Below are 9,857 nucleotides of genomic sequence, written 5' to 3'. Positions count from 1 at the left end.
CTTGATGCCTGGAAATAGACTACGGAGGGCACACTCCATTATTTCAACTACAACTAATGAATGTTAGGTAACACATATTAAATTCCCATTTTATTAAGTTAGATCACAAAAGGTTACACAATTGGTGTACTGAAACACTGATTTTGTCAGAAATTATACTTTAGTCACAGGTTGACCCAGAGGTCTTGTGACAAACTGAATATTTAGATTCAGAGAATCTAGCCTGTTAGATTTACTACTAATTTCATAACAATTGAAAGCATGTGACCAAATATTTCAAATGCAGTAGTTTTTAGAACATTCTGGAACTAAGAGGGAAGATGTGTGGCACTGCATGTGTAGTGTCAACACAGGAGCAAGAATGAGTGGACTTCACGCTTTCTTATCTTTTCCATCCACTAATTGATAAACTAAACTAGTGAATCAGGATGTGACTTTCATCTCAGGAATGACTTTTTCCTTTAATGTTTATATATACAATGTCAGTTTATATTGGAAATTCTTTCCTTAGTCTTTCTCCATTTGTTTTTGTTGAATTAATGTTTTATATATTTTTATGGAACTTTTGTGTATTTCATACAAAACGTCTTGCTCATCTTTATATCCGCTCCCCCATCCACACCCTCTCATAACCCCCCCCACCGGATTTCATGCATTCTGTTATATATGTTAAGGCCTATCCAGTCAAGTTAGTGTACCCAGATGTCCCTTGGTGCAAGTTCATTGACTGGGATCTAGTCAGCTATCTAGAGTCACTCCCTTAAAGAAGATCAACTCTCCCTTCCCTGGCCTTACCCAACAATAATCATCTGCCAATAGTTCTCTAGTGAAGATTAGGGCCTGCTGTCCATTTCCATAGTTCTGTGCTGGGCTTTTTTCTGTATGAGTTTGTATGGATCTTGTGTATGCTGATACCATTGCTGTAAGTTCATATGAGCAAGGTTCCAGGAAGCTGTAAGAATCTCTTTCCATCTGGTCATGCACCTCCTCTGCTGGCTCTTACAATCTTTCTGCCCACTCTTCCACAATGGTCCTTGAGCCCTGGGTGTATGGTGATTAATTATATATGTCCTGTCCAAGGACCCACACTCTGAAGACTCTTATTCTCTACACATTGGCCATTTGTAGCCTATTGTGTTCATTGCCCTCTGTTGAATGAGGGAGATTCTTTAATGAGAGTTGAGAGATGCATTGGCATTCTTTCTACCCTCTTGTTCCAGTATGTTCTGTGAGTTTTAGGTGTAGAAATTCCATTTTAGCTGTGTCACTTAGGGTTGTGCATCTCAGAGATATTTATTCTCTGTGGGTGACCAGTTGCAAAACACAGTAATAGTCTCCTCTGTTGCAAAAGAGGCTTTTTGATCAATGGTGATAAGCATACTTGTCTGTAAATATAAGGACCCAAAATTAGCATATAGTAAGAAATATCATTTGTCTAGGGATGTTAGAGCCTTATAGTTTTCTGTAAGAACTATAACTCATCCAACCGTCTGTATTTGGCTATACTTACACAAATTTCCCTGCCAGTGAGTTGGCTTTAAGTCCAATTAGGTAGCTGTCAGTTACCCACTTTCAAAATAAAAGTGCCAATACTGCACCAATGTAGTTGGCTGGGCTGTTCATGGTTGTGGTCATTAGACCTTAAAGTTGCGGTTGAACCATTGACTAATGTTCTCCCTTAACAGCTTTCATAGAGTCCTCCAAAACTGTAAGAGCTAGGCATCAGGGAGAAGGATTCCAGTTCAGTTCCAACTCCATTGCTCCAAGTCCTGTGTCCAAAGTACATCCTGTCTTCAGGAAATAGGGTCTGGCCTTCAAGTTCTGGTTGGCAATCAAGGGCTGTGGCAATAACCTGTGTAATTTGGGGAGTCTCTTTAATTACCCTGGGCAACAACTGGAATGAAGGTTTCTCTTACCTGGCACTGTTTCTTGTTACATAACCTTCAGCTATACACATGGACACATGTAGCTATATTGTATGTATAATTTTCAGTAGGTTTTTAAACCATTACATTTCCCTCTGATTCTTCACACCAGCTAAGCATTATTTATCTCTCCTCTCTCTAGCCCTCCTTCCCCAGTTAAAGTACCCCCATTTTCCCCATTTCACTCTTGATAATACCTATCTCCTATCGTCCCCCCTCTCTTGAGTTCCATCTTCTCCTTTACCCCATGGTCACTTGTATAACCCTCCCTCTTCCCCTTCCATTTAAATATCTCCATTTACCCATTTTCCCCTTAGTAACATCTGTCTCTTACTGTTCCTCTCTCTTTCTCTCTGCCTCCTTCTTTCCCTTTACCTTCTGGCTCCATTCCATTTTCCTAGTTTCTGCAGTTATATCAGGATATATACTCACATGTGAGGATTTGGTGCTAAGATCCACAAGTGAGAGAGAACATACATCGTTTGTTTTTCTGGGTCTGTGTTACTTCAGTCAGTACAATAATTTCTAGTTCCATCACTTACACGTACATTTTATGATTCCATCTTTCTTTACACTGAGAAGATCTCCACTGTGTAAATGTTCCATGTTTTGTCAGTTGAGGGACACTTAGGTTGCTTCCTTTTCTTGGCTATTATGAAAAGAACTAACAAACATGGATGCACAGGTATCTCTGCAGTAGGATGAGTCCTTTGAGTATGTGCCAAGGAGTGGTATAACCAGATCATATAGTATGTTCATTTTTAGTTTGATATGAGTTCTCCACTCTGCTTTGTATAGTGATTGCACAAGTTTTCAGTCCCACCAGCAGTGAATGAGCATTCCCCTTTCCCCACATCTTTGCCAGCATTTGGTATCATTTGTTCTCTTGACCTTAGCCAGTCCAATGGGGTAAGATGAAATCTTAAAGTGGTTTTAATTTACATTTCCCTAATTACTAAGGATGTTTCAACACCTTTAAAGGTGTTTCTTAGTCATGTTTATTTCTTGTTTTGAGAACTCTCTGTTTAGCTCCATAACCCATCTCTTAATTAGGTCATTTGTTTCCTTGATTCTTTGTTTTTTGAGTTCTTTTTATATTCTGGAGATTAATCCCCTGTCATATGTCTTGCTGGTGAAGATTTTCTCCCACTCTATGGGTTTTCTTTTTACTTCATTCCTTCTTCTGTGTGGAAGTTTTAGTTAATGAGGTCTCACTGGTTGATTATTGACTTTAATTCCTGAGCAACTGATGTTCAATATAGAATGTTCTTTCCTACAGCTATATATTTTAGGGTACTGCCGATGTTTTTTTCTAATAGTTTTGGAGTTTCAGGTTTCATTGAAGTATTTTAATCATTTGTAGTTAGTAATCATTTGTAGTTTTATACACACTGAAAGATAAGGGTCTAGTTTTATTCTTCTACAGGTGGAGATCCAGTTCTGCCAGCACCATTTGTTGAAGATGCTATATTTCCTCCATTGTGTGTTCTTGGCCTCTTTGTCAAATATTAGGTGACTGAAATTGCATGCACTCATGTTTGGATCTTCAATTATGTTCCTTTGATCTATGTGTGTGTTTTTGTGCCAATACTATGCTGTCCTTCTGACTACAGCTCTGTATAATATTTTGAGATCTGGTGTGGTAATCCCCCCTGCCCCCAGCATTGCTCTCTGTGTCCAAGATTGCTTTGATTATCTGGGGTCTTTTGTGATTCCATATGAATTTTAGGATGGTTTCTTCTAATTTTGTGAGGAATGTCATGGGGATTTTAATGGAGATTACATTGAATCTATAGATTACTTTTGGTAGGATGATTATTTTCAAAATATTACCTCTTTTAATCCATAAGTATGGTAGGTTCTTCCAACTCTCTTTCTTTCTCTCTCTCTGGTGTAATATGTGTGTGTGTGTGTTTGTGTGTGTGTGTGTGTGTGTAGCTTAAACATAGTTATACCACATGGTTAGTAATGCCCTCTATATGAGCCCTAGACTATCTAAACAAAGCCCCAATGCCAGGCAAGGGAAATTTCTCTTCAAATTGTAGGATGAATTGGAGGGTGGGGGTCCAAGAGGCTCCCAGACAATATAACCTATTGTTATTGTGCTTGGGAATCCAGGACCTGAAGGAATCAAGCTGGTACTGACCTGTAATTCTCCTCCTTGAGGTCTAGTTCTCATACAAGAAGTTGCTATGCAATGTGCCAAGGGACAAAAGTAATCAATAGTCCTATCAAGCTCTAAATCCTGTGTACCACAATGGAAGAGATCTCAAATGGTTGAATATTGGCACTTACATCTTGGGGGTAACAAATAACTATCTATTTAGACCTAAGGCCCACTGAATAGGAGGAACTCATGCCTGGTACTGTAAACCTAGCCAACTACCAATGGCTGGAGAGGCCATAGACCCTAGAGGAGAACCTACGACTGCCACTTTCCTAAATCAGTATAGCTTCTAACTCATTCTTATACACAGATAAGAGTAACTCCCAGCTCTCATCAAAGTAGCTTCTTTTTTTTCAGGAGACAAAGGCTATTACAGAGATCCACAACTGTTCAAAATACAGAAAATAAGTGACGATGGGGTGAGCCGCCCTAATTGGTACATTTATAACACAACCCTGATGCCTGATGGTCAGGTAATATTGTGGAGCAGTAGACAGAAAGATTGTAAGAGTCAGAAGACCAAGATGCCAGCTGGGAGAAAGTGTATTCTAGACATGACAGGGATTCTGTACCCATGAAGTCTCAATAGTATGAACCATAGTATTGACAACACCAAGTAACTATTGACTATAGTGACAACAGTAGTTAACCTGCTATCCAGAAAGGGAGAAATTTCACGTAGCAAAACTTCTACATGTAAAATTACAGCCAACCAATGGCTCCTGAAAGAGGGAATATCAGTTTTGACAAAGAATGAGTTCCCTGATTGGTTATCCAAACCCAAGTAAGTAGTTATAAACACATGTACATACAAGCAGCATTAAATGGACTCAGTAAGTTACATACATACATATATATACATATATATATAACATAGATATGTTTTATGTGTACATGAGTATATATGCATATATATTTCCAAAATCTGTACTGCTCTTAATACCCTTCATCATGTTTTCTGTACCTTAATAGATATATATTTATTTCTGAATATATTTATCTGAAAGAGTCAGGTTTTCTGTCCCCAAATGCTCTTCACTGTGGGTTCGTCCACTGAAGCTTGGTCAGACTACCAAGAGTATTATCTTTTTTTTTTTTTTGATCTTTTTGAGACAGGGTCTCCCTGTAGCCCCAGCTGTCCTGGAACTCACTATGTAGACCAGGCTGGCCTTGAGCTCACAGAGATCCGCCTGCCTCTGCCTCCCAAGTGCTGGTATTAAAGGCATGCACCACAGTAAGAGTATTATCTTTATACTAAATCTTCACTTCCCAGCAGCCATCAACCACCAAGTGTTCCTCAAGTAGCATTGAGGTTTCTTACCTACATAGCCATGGCTATGCTTAGATTTTGTTTGGCCTGAGTTTACATGGATCTTGTGCATTTTGTCCCCATTTCTCAACAAGATGCTTGCAAATCACATACAGACATACATCAAAAAGATCATCTACCACGATCATGTAGGCTTTATTTTAGAAATGCAAGGATGGTGCAACATATGTAAGTTTCTTATCCAGTGCTGATTGGGGTATAAACTGGAATAAGCACTATGGAAACCAGTGTGAAGTTTCCTCAGAAAGCTAGAAATTGATTTACCATTTGTCCAGCCATACCATTCTTAGGCATAGACCCGAAAGACTCTCTCCCCTACTATAGAAATACCTGTTCATCCATGTTCATTGCTGCTCTTTTCATAATTGCAAGAATTAGAAACAAGAAAGATGTCCATCTGATGATGGAATAATGAAGGTGTGGTACATACACTCAATGAAATATTATACAGCTCTTCAAAATGAAATAACAAAATTGCAGGTAAAAGGACAGAACCAGAAGCTGGGTAACACAGGCCCAGAGAAACAAGTATCTAATCTTCTTTCTCATAGCTGGATGCTAGCTTTGAAATTTTAGATATGAATGTTTCATTTCAATATTTTAAATGTAAACAAGTAAAATTCTAATCAAGTAAGTACACTTAGAATAGTCTTATACAAGAATATTAGAATAGAATATCCTGCCTTATAGTCAAGACAGCAATTCTATACAGACAAGGAACAACTGAGAATCTTTGAAATATTAATTCCACATGGTCATGTTTTATTGCCATCGTCAATATTCAGTCTACCACAGATATTTTACCTACAACAAATATACAATAGATATGTCTAAATTTAGAGATAATTGTGCTTATTTATGTGGAGAAATGTGGTGTTTCACACATGTTTACATTGTATAGCGATGAAGTCAGATAATTAGTATCTTCATCACTTTAACATTTACACTTTACTGGGATACATTCAACATTTTTTAAATAGTTAGCATTCTATTACTCTGAGAAACACTTTGATAAAAAACAACTTGGAGAGTAAAGGGTTCATTACATATTATAGGTTACAGTCCACCATCAAGGGAAGTCAATGTAGGGAACTCAATGCAGGAGCCCTGGTACAGGAACTAGTGCAGTGACCGTGGAGAAACCCTGCTTACTGACTTGCTCACTCTGGCTTACTGAGCTACTTTTGTATGTATCCCAGTCCCACCTGCCTAGGAATGGAATTGCCAGCAGTGGACTGGGCCCTCCTCTATCACCTAGAAATCAAGAAAATGTCTCATAGACATGTCCGCAGGCCAATCTAATGAAGGGACTTTCTCACTGAGGTTTCCTCTTTCCAAATGTCTCTAGTTTGTCAGGTTGACAAAGACTAACAACCAAAAGCCTCTCTTTTGAGTGATATTATTGTTTGCTATATTTATCCCATTGTGACAAAGCAGAGCAGAATGTAATCTAGTTAATGTGACCAGTAGTAATAAAGGGGTGTGGTGTCTCTTAAATGTTTTGACTATTCTTTTTCAATTTATGCCCAGTAGGGGGATTGATTGTCAGAGCCCATAGTTTGTCTATATTTTAGGATTTGAGGAATAATTGTAATCTTATGCAATAATAAACATATTTTTTATTTTAACTAATAAATGCATCATGAGAAAATTTAAAAATAGGCATGTAGAAGACATTGAATTTTGAATAGACAGCATTGTCCAGTTGACACTGAAGGTGGGGGGTAATCATGTTTTCAGGGAAGAGAATATCCCAAACACTCTAGTCAAGGCCCCCAGGATCTCCTCATTCCTCAGGCTGTAGATGATGGGGTTGAGCATGGGGGGAGGGTAGTATACAACACAGCCAGAATCTTATCTTCTGAAGGTGAACAGAAACTTAGGTTGAAGATAAGTGTAGACAAAAGGTGCATAGTAAAATGTCACCACAGTAAAATGCTGAGGGTCTTTTTCTTTCCCTCTTTTGAGCGCATATGAAAAACTGCATAAAGAACCCTCCACAGGAAGCAGTGATGCCAAAGAAAGGAAATAGGAGAAACAGGCTTATGCTTACAAACACCGTGTACTCATAGACCCAAGTGTCCATACAGGCCAGGGACACCAAGGCCGGAACATCGCAGAAGAAATGGTTAATGGACCTAGACTGGCAATAAGGGATATGAAGGGCGTAGACTGTGTGGGATAAGGAGCTGATGGAGCCCATTATACAGGATCCTTTGATCATCTTCAGACACATCATTTTGTTCATATGAATGGGGTAATGAAGCTGGTGGCAGATGGCCACAAAACGGCCATAAGCCATGGCGGCCAGGAGTAAGTCTTCAGAATTAGCCATTGACACAAAGAAAAAGTACTGCACTCCACAGCCTAGGAAGGAGATGCTTTTCTGGCCAGAAAGGAAGTTGAAGGCCATTTTGGGAACAGTTGTAGAGATGTACATCCAGTCCATGAGGGAGAGCCAGCTGAGGAGAAAGTACATGGGGGTGTAGAGCCTGGAATCTGCAAATATGAAGTGGATCATTGCTGAGTTGCCAAACAAGAGAGAATGCGAGGATGATGAGCAGAAAAAGAAGAAGGCCAGGGTGGTTTTCTGGAAGCAACCCCAACAAAATGAAGTCACTGGAACTTTGATTTCCTTTCTCCATGAAAAATATTGCTGTATCTTACTATTTAAAGAAAAGATAAAAGCAAAATAGACTCAACACATGAAACATAAGAGGATAGTGAAGAGGAACTGAGTGTAATTAATGATTACGATGAATTCTTCTTCTGGTACTGCATGGCAACTTTCTTGGTCAGAGATGTCTGTGCAATCTTCATAAAGTCAAAGGTAACAACATGAATAAGATGGCTAATTCATTTCCTCCTACAAACTATCCAAAGCCCACTGCTCAAGGTTAATATCAAGTCTTACAAACCTGGGAAAACCCGGATCCCTGAATCATGTTTTCAGGGAAGAGAATATCCCAAACACTCTAGTCAAGGCCCCCAGGATCTCCTCATTCCTCAGGCTGTAGATGATGGGGTTGAGCATGGGGGGAGGGTAGTATACAACACAGCCAGAATCTTATCTTCTGAAGGTGAACAGAAACTTAGGTTGAAGATAAGTGTAGACAAAAGGTGCATAGTAAAATGTCACCACAGTAAAATGCTGAGGGTCTTTTTCTTTCCCTCTTTTGAGCGCATATGAAAAACTGCATAAAGAACCCTCCACAGGAAGCAGTGATGCCAAAGAAAGGAAATAGGAGAAACAGGCTTATGCTTACAAACACCGTGTACTCATAGACCCAAGTGTCCATACAGGCCAGGGACACCAAGGCCGGAACATCGCAGAAGAAATGGTTAATGGACCTAGACTGGCAATAAGGGATATGAAGGGCGTAGACTGTGTGGGATAAGGAGCTGATGGAGCCCATTATACAGGATCCTTTGATCATCTTCAGACACATCATTTTGTTCATATGAATGGGGTAATGAAGCTGGTGGCAGATGGCCACAAAACGGCCATAAGCCATGGCGGCCAGGAGTAAGTCTTCAGAATTAGCCATTGACACAAAGAAAAAGTACTGCACTCCACAGCCTAGGAAGGAGATGCTTTTCTGGCCAGAAAGGAAGTTGAAGGCCATTTTGGGAACAGTTGTAGAGATGTACATCCAGTCCATGAGGGAGAGCCAGCTGAGGAGAAAGTACATGGGGGTGTAGAGCCTGGAATCTGCAAATATGAAGTGGATCATTGCTGAGTTGCCAAACAAGAGAGAATGCGAGGATGATGAGCAGAAAAAGAAGAAGGCCAGGGTGGTTTTCTGGAAGCAACCCCAACAAAATGAAGTCACTGGAACTTTGATTTCCTTTCTCCATGTAAACTGGTTGCTGTATCTTATTTTTTTTAAGATAAAGGAAAAATACACTCAAAATATGAAATATAACAGGATGATAAAGAGGAACTGACTCTATAATTAATGATTATGATGAATTAGTCTTCTTCCTGTACTGCAATTTTGTTGAATATATTTTAATATTCAAATTGAATGTTCCTTTCCACTTGCGTCTGGCAACTTTCTTGGTCAGAGAAGTCTGTACGGCCTTTAAAAAGTCAAAGGTAACAACATGAATAAGAAAGCTAATTCATTTCCTCCTAAACAATTTCAAAGTCCACTGCTCAAGATTAATAGCAAGTCTTATAAACCTGGGAAATCACGGATCCCTGTATTTCCCAATGCCGCGCTTATACTGACCTCTGCTACACCTTGTTTCCTGGCTCACTTTCCCATCCACCCCTACTATAGACAGATAAGAAGGTGTCTGTTCCTTAATGCTCTACCTCTTACATTCTCTAAAATAAATATGCTCTTCCCTCCCTGACAATGTGCCCACCACCCCCATATCACTGCTCTTGAATTTGCGTGTTTGTATGCTATAAGATCAACACTAATTA

The 9,857-nt window shown here is 39.4% G+C and overlaps 2 pseudogenes; both read right to left on the bottom strand.

The window, feature by feature from the left end:
* Positions 1-7,150: 7,150 nt before the first annotated feature.
* On the bottom strand, positions 7,151-8,067 carry LOC103730204 (annotated as a pseudogene).
* A 296-nt stretch (positions 8,068-8,363) lies between these two features.
* On the bottom strand, positions 8,364-9,280 carry LOC103730202 (annotated as a pseudogene).
* Positions 9,281-9,857: the final 577 nt, after the last annotated feature.

The sequence above is a fragment of the Nannospalax galili genome, unplaced genomic scaffold (genome assembly GCF_000622305.1).
Source record: "Nannospalax galili isolate Female #2095 unplaced genomic scaffold, S.galili_v1.0 scaffold533, whole genome shotgun sequence".
In the NCBI taxonomy this organism is placed as follows: Eukaryota; Metazoa; Chordata; class Mammalia; order Rodentia; family Spalacidae; genus Nannospalax; species Nannospalax galili.
Note: the sequence above shows the minus strand (reverse complement) of the source record. Positions and strands in the feature narration are given on the sequence as shown.